The following is a 12487-nucleotide window of genomic DNA, read 5'->3' on the forward strand; positions in this document are numbered from 1 at the left end:
GCCCCTGCAGGCAGCCCACAAAACAGGGGACTACCCTGCACACCTGCTCATGTCCCCCTGCACCCCCACCCCCCAGCAGTGCAGGGGCAGCCTCCACCAGGCACCCACCCATGTCTCCCAACACCCCCACCCCCCAGCAGTGCAGGGGCGTCCTCCACCAGGCCCCCACTCATGTCTCCCACCACCCCCACCCCCCAGCATCCAGGGGCACCCTCCACCAGGCCCCCACCCATGTCTCCCACCACCCCCACCACCCAGCATCCAGGGGCACCCTCCACCAGGCTCCCACCCATGTCTCCCACCACCCCCACCCCCCAGCATCCAGGGGCACCCTCCACCAGGCCCCCACCCATGTCTCCCACCACCCCCAACCCCCAGCCACCAGGGGCACCCTCCACCAGGCCCCCACTCATGTCTCCCACCACCCCCACCCCCCAGCATCCAGGGGCACCCTCCACCAGGCCCCCACCCATGTCTCCCACCACCCCCACCCCCCAGCATCCAGGGGCACCCTCCACCAGGCTCCCACCCATGTCTCCCACCACCCCCACCCCCCAGCCACCAGGGGCACCCTCCACCAGGCCCCCACTCATGTCTCCCACCACCCCCACCCCCCAGCATCCAGGGGCACCCTCCACCAGGCCCCCACCCATGTCACCCACCACCCCCACCCCCCAGCCACCAGGGGCACCCTCCACCAGGCCCCCACTCATGTCTCCCACCACCCCCACCCCCCAGCAGTGCAGGGGCAGCCTCCACCACGCCCCCACTCATGTCTCCCACCACCCCCACCCCCCAGCATCCAGGGGCACCCTCCACCAGGCCCCCACCCATGTCTCGCACCACCCCCAACCCCCAGCCACCAGGGGCACCCTCCACCAGGCCCCCACTCATGTCTCCCACCACCCCCACCCCCCAGCATCCAGGGGCACCCTCCACCAGGCTCCCACCCATGTCTCCCACCACCCCCACCCCCCAGCATCCAGGGGCACCCTCCACCAGGCCCCCACCCATGTCTCCCACCACCCCCAACCCCCAGCCACCAGGGGCACCCTCCACCAGGCCCCCACTCATGTCTCCCACCACCCCCACCCCCCAGCATCCAGGGGCACCCTCCACCAGGCCCCCACCCATGTCTCCCACCACCCCCACCCCCCAGCATCCAGGGGCACCCTCCACCAGGCTCCCACCCATGTCTCCCACCACCCCCACCCCCCAGCCACCAGGGGCACCCTCCACCAGGCCCCCACTCATGTCTCCCACCACCCCCACCCCCCAGCATCCAGGGGCACCCTCCACCAGGCCCCCACCCATGTCTCCCACCACCCCCACCCCCCAGCCACCAGGGGCACCCTCCACCAGGCCCCCACTCATGTCTCCCACCACCCCCACCCCCCAGCAGTGCAGGGGCAGCCTCCACCACGCCCCCACTCATGTCTCCCACCACCCCCACCCCCCAGCATCCAGGGGCACCCTCCACCAGGCCCCCACCCATGTCTCCCACCACCCCCAACCCCCAGCCACCAGGGGCACCCTCCACCAGGCCCCCACTCATGTCTCCCACCACCCCCACCCCCCAGCATCCAGGGGCACCCTCCACCAGGCCCCCACTCATGTCTCCCACCACCCCCACCCCCCAGCATCCAGGGGCCCCCTCCACCAGGCTCCCACCCATGTCTCCCACCACCCCCACCCCCCAGCCACCAGGGGCACCCTCCACCAGGCCCCCACTCATGTCTCCCACCACCCCCACCCCCCAGCATCCAGGGGCACCCTCCACCAGGCCCCCACTCATGTCTCCCACCACCCCCACCCCCCAGCATCCAGGGGCACCCTCCACCAGGCTCCCACCCATGTCTCCCACCACCCCCACCCCCCAGCATCCAGGGGCACCCTCCACCAGGCCCCCACCCATGTCTCCCACCACCCCCAACCCCCAGCCACCAGGGGCACCCTCCACCAGGCCCCCACTCATGTCTCCCACCACCCCCACCCCCCAGCATCCAGGGGCACCCTCCACCAGGCCCCCACCCATGTCTCCCACCACCCCCAACCCCCAGCCACCAGGGGCACCCTCCACCAGGCCCCCACTCATGTCTCCCACCACCCCCACCCCCCAGCATCCAGGGGCACCCTCCACCAGGCCCCCACCCATGTCTCCCACCACCCCCACCCCCCAGCATCCAGGGGCACCCTCCACCAGGCTCCCACCCATGTCTCCCACCACCCCCACCCCCCAGCCACCAGGGGCACCCTCCACCAGGCCCCCACTCATGTCTCCCACCACCCCCACCCCCCAGCATCCAGGGGCACCCTCCACCAGGCCCCCACCCATGTCTCCCACCACCCCCACCCCCCAGCCACCAGGGGCACCCTCCACCAGGCCCCCACTCATGTCTCCCACCACCCCCACCCCCCAGCAGTGCAGGGGCAGCCTCCACCACGCCCCCACTCATGTCTCCCACCACCCCCACCCCCCAGCATCCAGGGGCACCCTCCACCAGGCCCCCACCCATGTCTCCCACCACCCCCAACCCCCAGCCACCAGGGGCACCCTCCACCAGGCCCCCACTCATGTCTCCCACCACCCCCACCCCCCAGCATCCAGGGGCACCCTCCACCAGGCCCCCACTCATGTCTCCCACCACCCCCACCCCCCAGCATCCAGGGGCCCCCTCCACCAGGCTCCCACCCATGTCTCCCACCACCCCCACCCCCCAGCCACCAGGGGCACCCTCCACCAGGCCCCCACTCATGTCTCCCACCACCCCCACCCCCCAGCATCCAGGGGCACCCTCCACCAGGCCCCCACTCATGTCTCCCACCACCCCCACCCCCCAGCATCCAGGGGCACCCTCCACCAGGCTCCCACCCATGTCTCCCACCACCCCCACCCCCCAGCATCCAGGGGCACCCTCCACCAGGCCCCCACCCATGTCTCCCACCACCCCCAACCCCCAGCCACCAGGGGCACCCTCCACCAGGCCCCCACTCATGTCTCCCACCACCCCCACCCCCCAGCATCCAGGGGCACCCTCCACCAGGCCCCCACCCATGTCTCCCACCACCCCCACCCCCCAGCATCCAGGGGCACCCTCCACCAGACTCCCACCCATGTCTCCCACCACCCCCACCCCCCAGCCACCAGGGGCACCCTCCACCAGGCCCCCACTCATGTCTCCCACCACCCCCACCCCCCAGCATCCAGGGGCACCCTCCACCAGGCCCCCACCCATGTCTCCCACCACCCCCACCCCCCAGCCACCAGGGGCACCCTCCACCAGGCCCCCACTCATGTCTCCCACCACCCCCACCCCCCAGCAGTGCAGGGGCAGCCTCCACCACGCCCCCACTCATGTCTCCCACCACCCCCACCCCCCAGCATCCAGGGGCACCCTCCACCAGGCCCCCACCCATGTCTCCCACCACCCCCAACCCCCAGCCACCAGGGGCACCCTCCACCAGGCCCCCACTCATGTCTCCCACCACCCCCACCCCCCAGCATCCAGGGGCACCCTCCACCAGGCCCCCACTCATGTCTCCCACCACCCCCACCCCCCAGCATCCAGGGGCCCCCTCCACCAGGCTCCCACCCATGTCTCCCACCACCCCCACCCCCCAGCATCCAGGGGCACCCTCCACCAGGCCCCCACCCATGTCTCCCACCACCCCCAACCCCCAGCCACCAGGGGCACCCTCCACCAGGCCCCCACTCATGTCTCCCACCACCCCCACCCCCCAGCATCCAGGGGCACCCTCCACCAGGCCCCCACCCATGTCTCCCACCACCCCCACCCCCCAGCATCCAGGGGCACCCTCCACCAGGCTCCCACCCATGCCTCCCACCACCCCCACCCCCCAGCCACCAGGGGCACCCTCCACCAGGCCCCCACTCATGTCTCCCACCACCCCCACCCCCCAGCATCAAGGGGCACCCTCCACCAGGCCCCCACCCATGTCTCCCACCACCCCCACCCCCCAGCCACCAGGGGCACCCTCCACCAGGCCCCCACTCATGTCTCCCACCACCCCCACCCCCCAGCAGTGCAGGGGCAGCCTCCACCACGCCCCCACTCATGTCTCCCACCACCCCCACCCCCCAGCATCCAGGGGCACCCTCCACCAGGCCCCCACCCATGTCTCCCACCACCCCCAACCCCCAGCCACCAGGGGCACCCTCCACCAGGCCCCCACTCATGTCTCCCACCACCCCCACCCCCCAGCATCCAGGGGCACCCTCCACCAGGCCCCCACCCATGTCTCCCACCACCCCCACCCCCCAGCCACCAGGGGTACCCTCCACCAGGCCCCCACTCATGTCTCCCACCACCCCCACCCCCCAGCATCCAGGGGCAGCCTCCACCACGCCCCCACTCATGTCTCCCACCACCCCCACCCCCCAGCATCCAGGGGCACCCTCCACCAGGCCCCCACCCATGTCTCCCACCACCCCCAACCCCCAGCCACCAGGGGCACCCTCCACAAGGCCCCCACTCATGTCTCCCACCACCCCCACCCCCCAGCATCCAGGGGCACCCTCCACCAGGCCCCCACCCATGTCTCCCACCACCCCCAACCCCCAGCCACCAGGGGCACCCTCCACCAGGCCCCCACTCATGTCTCCCACCACCCCCACCCCCCAGCATCCAGGGGCACCCTCCACCAGGCCCCCACCCATGTCTCCCACCACCCCCACCCCCCAGCCACCAGGGGCACCCTCCACCAGGCCCCCACTCATGTCTCCCACCACCCCCACCCCCCAGCAGTGCAGGGGCACCCTCCACCAGGACACCAACTTCCCTGGCACTGAAGCTGGTGCCCCTCTGCCTCCTTGGCCGGGGGTTGCCACTGGTGCCAGATGTTGTAGTGCCCGACATGGCAACCCCAGAGGCAGGAGTGGGTGGGCAACTGGGTCCTGGGGCTGGGCTGTGGGGCAACGGAAAAGCAGTCGGGAGCCTTTGGTTCCAGCAGGGGTGGTCACAGCAACAGCACCCCTGGCTGATGTGCAGGCAGCAAATGGCAGGGCACGTGGGCAGCAGGCAGTCAGGCAGCAGCAGATGGCAGGTGGGAGCGTGCTCAGGGCTCTGGGGGGCAGTAATTTGGCCTCCTGGGCAGGAGCGTGGTCTTTCGTGTGTGAACGCGTGGACAGCTTGATACGTAGTGAGTGATTTTGCACATGAAAATCCCACACGTCTGCGTGTAAATCGATGAAAGGCCCTTAGCGCGTAAACGCGTATGCGCGTCTATGAAGTCACGTGCACGCGTAGGAAAAAGTTGCGTGACACGTCCGAGTGTCAAAGCGTGTTATTGGTGGAAATAGCCCTACACGCAGAAGTGTCAAAGCGTGTAATTGGTGCAAATGGACCTACACGCAGAAGTGACAAAGCGTGTAATTGGTGCAAATGGACCTACACGCAGAAGTGACAAAGCGTGTAATTGGTGGGAATGGCCCTAGCACGTACACGCCGCGTAAGTGACGCTGTACGTGTGGGCCTGCATATAAGGTACGTGTAGAACACCAATTCCTTGTACTGCTTTTCGTGGAGAGCGAGTGGGTGAATTCTGTACTTCTTGTCGTTTCACACGCGATTTACTTCACGGCGTTTCAAGTTCGTACTCCCTGTTACCTCTGACAGCTTTTTCTATTTTTTCTCTTGTACTGGTTTACCTGGGCCTGTTCCCTCAAACAGTGTTCCCTTCTACTGTTGTCCTGTCTCCTCAGACAGCGTACATATCTTCTTTTGGCGGGGGTGTTGCCAACCAAATGCGCTCATTTTTCACGCTCTTTTACCTGGCAGACGGTGAGTCACGCATGTATCTAACATCTGTGCTTGCCCCGTGTGTAGCCTACCCCTTCAGAGGTCATTCTAGGCTGCGTGTGACACGCATACGTTCATTCTTGTGTTACTGGGTGCCACAGCGTAGTGCAGGTTTTTCTTTCTGCACACGTGGTCTAGGAGGGGTTGCGTGCACGTCATCTCCCTTTTTTGGGCCTCCTGTGCGTTGCGTGACCCGTCATCTTTCCCCAGGGGTTACATTCAGCCTTGCTAGAGCACTAGGGTACAATTACCATCTGGTACCCAACCCCTTTGACCCCCAATTGCCCAGGACAATAGTCTACATCCACTCCCATACGCATATTAACATCAGTGCCATGGCTGGGAGGTGAGGATTCCGTAAGGGTGGCAAAGGTGGAAGAGCCACAAGTGGTGGCCGTGGTGGATCCGGTAGGGGACGTGGTCGTAACTTGCAGGGTGAGCCTGTCCCCCCATATGTGGAGGACCAGTCACGGGCACCCATAATCCCCGCCCCTCCCCCCCTCCCGTTGAGGCTGATGTGGCTGACACCATCCATGCTCAGCCCTTGTTGGACCAGCCCATTGTGGCACCAGACCTGGCTGACTCCATGGCTGACTTCCAGGTCAGCAGGGCTACGACACGTGCGCTGGTGCACGTAGTTGCCATCATGCCACGTGGATCTGGGGCAGCAAGGTCATCTGCTGCACCAAGGAGGCAGGGCGGAGAGGCTGCAGGGGCAGCTGCGGCTCCATCCACCCCAGCCCTCACACACCCAGCCAGGACAGTGTCGGTCCTAGTCCATGCTGCTGATATTCCCCCTGACACCATCACACTAGAGCCAATGCCTGCACCAACTCCCATGCTGAGTGTGCAATCCCACACTCCTGATACAGAGTCCACCAGGGCTCCTGCCCCTAGTGTCCAGAGCGGCGCAGGACACTCAGGATCACCACCACCTTCCAAGCGGAAGAGGAAGAGTGCTCGTCCGGCACAGGCTGATGCCCCAGACACGGCTACACAGTCCGGCCAGTCCAGGAAGCCCAGCTTCACGGATGACGAACTGAATGCACTTGTCGAGTATGTGTCCGGACATGACAACGAGATGGTCATTGTTGCAGGATCCAAGACCACACCTGCACAACGCCAGGCACACTGGCAGACGGTTGCGGACATCGTAAGTGCCCTTGGAATCGTGAGGCGCACAGCCAATGATTGCTATAAGCGCTGGAATGACCTAAAGCGCAGGGCAAAGAGTAAGCTGGCCTCAAGTCATGCCGCAACTCTAGTGACTGGAGGTGGGTCTCCAGTAGTAGACATGGAACTCACTCCACATGAGTCAGTCGCTGGGACCTACGTCACGGAGGAACAGATCCAAGGCGTGGGAGATCTGGCTGATTACGAGGCATTGTCCGGTGAGTGCACATGCATGTGTGTGTCATCCATGTGCATGGTGTGTGTGTGAGGGCTTCTGTTTGTGTGCCAGGTGAGAGTGTGTGCGCCTGAGTCGTATGGGTCAGCCATGTGCTTCATGCAATACTTCCTGCGCAGCTGCATTTGGCCATAGCAGTATCCCTTCTGCCAACAGTAGACATCTAGCCCAACTGCACGCCAGTTGCCCTTGAAGTGTCACCTTGCCACAACATAGTTGCTTATTTTTCACTGTTCATTCAGTCAGATTGTTTGCATTCCCCCACTTTTACTAGCCATGTCGCTGTCCACTAGTCACATGTCTGACATGGCTATGGTAAAGTGGAGTGACTTTGTTACCTGGATATCATTTGTACCCACATGTCCTTGTGCAATTGGACCATTTCAGACTGGCAGCTCCAGGTGAAAAATCTGACCTGTTAGAATTAGAAAAGCAATTACATGCGGGAACTGGACTGAATGAATAGGTGCTGCCCTCCTCTCCATCTTCACTCAATAGCAATGGTACATGCCATCTGTGTGATGGCATGTGTGTTTCACCTGGCAATCACAGGCCAATGTGTGATGCCACTGCCAGGCAGCATGCAGAAAATGTGTTCATCTTCCATCTTGGTGTCATCAGTGTGTGCCATTTGCCTGCACTTCATACGCAGTGAGGGTGCATGCATGGGAGGGTTTTAGTCATGTGGGACATGTGTCAATCAAGTACTGGTTCTCTTGCTTCTCAGCCCTCATTGTGTGCCATGGTGCTAATGCCTGTTTCCATTTCTTTGTTTTCATGTCTTTGCAGGGGAAGACGCACCTGATACTGCTGGGGTTGTGGAGATGGTGCAGACCCAGAAGGGGTCCGAGGGCCGACCAACCACCAGTGAGGGACGTGGTGTGGTGGTGGGGGAGAACCCACAACTGCTGCAGGTCGTGCTCTCAAGGGGTGTCTCTGGCTGCACCTCCCCCGAGCTGTACTCAGGTGTTGATTCGGATGAGACCTACGTGCCGTCGCAGGTGAGTGTTCCAGGGAGGGATTCTGTTCTGTCTCACCCACCTGCACCAGGGTCAGAACCCTCCATGGGGATGTCAGTGTTGGCAGCTACGCCTTTGGTGGTTACGGATGCAGGGTCACACTCCGCGACATCTGATCCTGTTCCTGGGCCAGCAGATCAGAGGGGGAATGCAGTCCTGCAGCCTCAGGCAGTGCCGGCACAGCAAGGCGCAGTTCGCCTTGCCCCAGACAGGTGTGGTGCCTGCCGACGTGGTGGCCGTATGCCACCTGGCAATACCGCATGGGAGCAATCCATTTACGGTATGGCAACCCAACATGGATAGGGTGGCCACTTCCATTGTCCCCCCAGAAAGGCTGATGGAGCGACTAGAGCAGGCAACCGACTCCATCTGCCAGTCACACAGGGAGGACATGTTGGGGTCCAACAGGGACAGGCGGGCGGCACTGGCGACTCTGCAGGAGGCCATCTCCATTGAGTCCCAGGGCCACAGGGAAGCCCTGAGGCAGGAGCTCCTTCACTTCAGGACGACTCTTGTTGAGCTTGAGGCTTCAACACACCAAAGGACAGAACAGCAGCTGGAGCGTCTCACCCGTACGCTCTCAGCTGAGATGCAGGCAACGAGGGCGGAGGTCCGGGCATCCCGTGAGTTGTTGCATGGGGACCTCCGCACACTCATCCTCCAGAACCAGACCTACCACACCCGCATGCTTGCAGCCATGGAGGAGCAGACTAGGGCCGTGCGTGGGCTGCCTCCCATAGTGCAACCACCTCCAGATGCAGCTGCACAGGGTGACAATAGCGACAGCAGTGATACTCCCACAATAGGGTAGCCGTGTGGGCCATGAGCCCATGGAGGTGTTTTATTTTCCCAGGATCCACGCAGGTGGGTTCTGGTGTGCATCCTGTCCTCGGACCTCCTGGGTGGCCTCCCCAACCCCCCCGGGCCCATCAATGGCCATTTTTGATTGTTTCTTATTTTTATTTTTATTTTTATTTATTTTATTCCCTATTTTTTTGGGACGATTTGTTGGCTTCCGTGGTTCCTGTGGGCATACGCTGCATTGTGGCTGGGCACATGCAGGCTTGTAATGTATTTGGTTCAGATGCTTGGGTTTGAGTCACACACACCCCTCCTGCTTCCCGTTTCCATGGGCTTGCAAAGGGTGTGCCCAAGTGACAGTGAATTACACAGTGACGTTGGACTCCCATGAGCTGTGTGGGCAGTCTGTAGTCAATACTGTGTATACATTCCTAGTGCATATTGCTGTTGTGTTGTACACTGCATGTTGCATTGATGTGTAACTCATCTTCTGTGTCTACCTCCCAATTTGCAGGTCCCTTCCTCATGTCTACACAAGGACCTCTAGTCTGGAGATGGGGTCCATGTTGGCAGCAGTGCACCTACAACTCTACATGGCGCCAACACTGCACAGTTGGTAGTGGTGGGAGTGCAGGCATTTCCAGGTGGTGAGACTACTAATATGTAACATTTGTGATGTCATGTTAATGGTAGTACGTGCTCAAGTATGTTGTTGGTCCGGCATTGCTGTGAGCATTTCAGGTGTTGCAGGTTTCTAATAGGGACACTGTCCATAGTGACACTAGTGTCATGTTGTGGGGATTACTTTGTTTACCTGCAAATAGCATGACATGGCACGGTGTGTCGTGTGGCGGTGCTGGGGTTGGGTTGGCTGACATGGCACTGTCCTCTTGTTGCATTTTGCAAGTGGGTATTCTTTTTAGCTGCTTGAATGTGTAACTCCACAAAACTGCATTGGTGGTGTCTGTGTGGGTAGGGATGCACACATTGTGACACTTCCAGGTGAACAATCTCAGGCTGATATGGTATTTACGGTTCATTCTCCAGACATTCTGGATCAGTGTCAGGTTGAGTCATCATTGATTGTCAGATGGAATGTGCCAGGGCAGTGTGCACTCCACAGGGGTGTGATTTCTATGTGAAGTAATTAGCCACTAGCTGTGTACGGGCTGCCTCCCCCCGTGCCCTTTCCCCTCCCATGCGCAGCGGCTGTGCATGTGGTTGGGGATGTGGGGCCACCACCATGTCCACGGCCAGGCCCCGGCGTGTTGCAACGTTGTGCAGGACACATGCTGCCACTATGATCCTGCACACTACCGGGGGAGCGTATAACAGCTGGCCGCCAGAACGGTCAAGGGAGCGAAAGCGTGACTTTAGCACTCCGAATGTGCGCTCCACTATGCCCCGGGTCGTAATGTGGGCTGTGTTATATCTTACCTCCGGTGGCGTGGTGGGGTTCCGAATTGGCGTCATCATGTGGGGGCTGAGTGGGTAGGCACTGTCCCCTGTGGAGGTGGTGATTGGTATCATTGGTGGGGTTGTGACCTTGCTCAGTATCCAACATGCATGCATGTGCAGTGGCATACATACTCACCAAGCAGCCATGTATCGCCATGCCGCCCAGCATCTAGGTCCCGGCTTAGGGTGGACATTCGGTAAATGAAGCTGTCGTGGGTGGACCCGGGATAGTTGGCATATACTGAGGTGATGATTCCCTTGGCATTACATGCTACCTGCACGTTGATGGAATGCCAGTGCTTGCGGTTCCTATAGATGTGCTCAGATGCCCTGGGGGGACGGAGAGCCACATGGGTGCAGTCGATGGCACCTAGCACTTTGGGGAATCGTGCCACACCGTAAAAATCCAGGGCGGCAGCATGCCTTTCTGCAGGTGTTCTGGGCAGGTATATGTGCCTGCGGACTGATGGGCGTGCAGTGATGATGTTCAAGACCTGGTGTAGGCAGCGTGACTGGGTGGCCTGTGACACCCCACCCACTATGGCACTTGCCCGCTGAAATGATCCAGTGGCTAAGAAGTGCAGTACATTGAGGACCTTCTCCAGGGGGCTGAGTGCTTGGGAGCACAGGGTGGGTGATGTGAGGTCATCCTCCCACTCACTCACCAGCTCCAGTATTATGTGTGGTGGAAACCTGTACCTCCCATACACCTGGTCATCAGGCATCCCGAAAAGGCTGGTTCTGGGTGTGAATATTCTGGCCCTGACTATCCTCCTCCTCCTCCTTTGGTAGCCCACTGCCACTGCTGCTAGGAACGGTATGTTCATCCTGGCGTCTGAGCTTGTTATTGTTAAAGTGCGCAAATTTATGCTTTGCGCGTGTTCTAGGCGAGCGTGTGACCCGTGCACCCCTGGAATCCAGTTCCCAGTCCAATAGCGTGTGGAAATTCCCACGCACCACGGGATACAGGTGCGCTGACTTACTTGCGAGTGTAAGTGCCCGCCCATGAAATACACGTACATAGGCCAATCGCGTGTACGCGCACTTTTGTCCAATTACACGCTGACGTGCAGTATTTCCACGTGTGCTCCGTCATCACGTGCTGAGTGGGGAACACCCGTGCGGGTCACGTCACAGACGCGCTTACGCGCTGAGGGACTCTGGTCCAATACAATCGCGTATGCGTGCTGACGCGCTTACGCGCTAAGGGCCTTTCCTCGGATTTCACGCTGACGTGCAGGATTTTCACGTGCCAAATCACTCCGTATCAAGCTGGCCACGCGAAAACACACGGAAGACCACGCTCCTGCCCAGAAGGCCAAGTTACTGCCCCCCAGTGCCCCGAGCAGCCTCCCACGTGCCATCTGCTGCTGCCTGCCTGCCTGCTTCCACCGTGCCCTGCCATTTGGTGCCTGCACATCAGCCATCTGCAGGGGTCCAGTTGCTGTGTCCACCCCTGCTGGAACTGAAGACTCCCGACTGGGATTACATCGCTCCACAGCCCAGCCCCAGGACCCAGTTGCCCACCCACACCTGCCTCTGGGGTTGCCATGTCGGGCACTTCCACATCTGGCACCAGTGGCAACCCCAGGCCAGAGGGGCAGAGGGGCACCAGCTTCACTGCCACCGAAGTTGGTGTCCTGGTGGAGCATGTCCTGGGGCAGTATGATGCCCTCTTTGGATCGTCCCGCGCCAGCAAGGAAGGACGGGAGAGGATCTGGGCCGACTGTGTGGTTGCCATCAACGCGGAGGGGGTGGCAACCCGCAACGTCCTGAAGATCAAGAAGCGCTGGGGGGACTTGAGGTCCAGGACCCTTGTGAAGGCCCGGCGCCTCGTGGAGGGGGGCCGGGGCCGCATGAGTTCCATCCAGATGAAGGTCCTGGAACGCGTACGCCCAGCGCTCCACGCCCAGATCCTTGAGAGGGAGGCCCGTCTGGAGTTGAGCGGTAAGTGTCCAAGCATTACTGTGTGAGACAGGGCA

This window comes from Ambystoma mexicanum, chromosome 1p (assembly GCF_040938575.1).
Source record: "Ambystoma mexicanum isolate Mex_15411 chromosome 1p, UKY_AmexF1_1, whole genome shotgun sequence".
NCBI classification, from domain to species: domain Eukaryota; kingdom Metazoa; phylum Chordata; class Amphibia; order Caudata; family Ambystomatidae; genus Ambystoma; species Ambystoma mexicanum.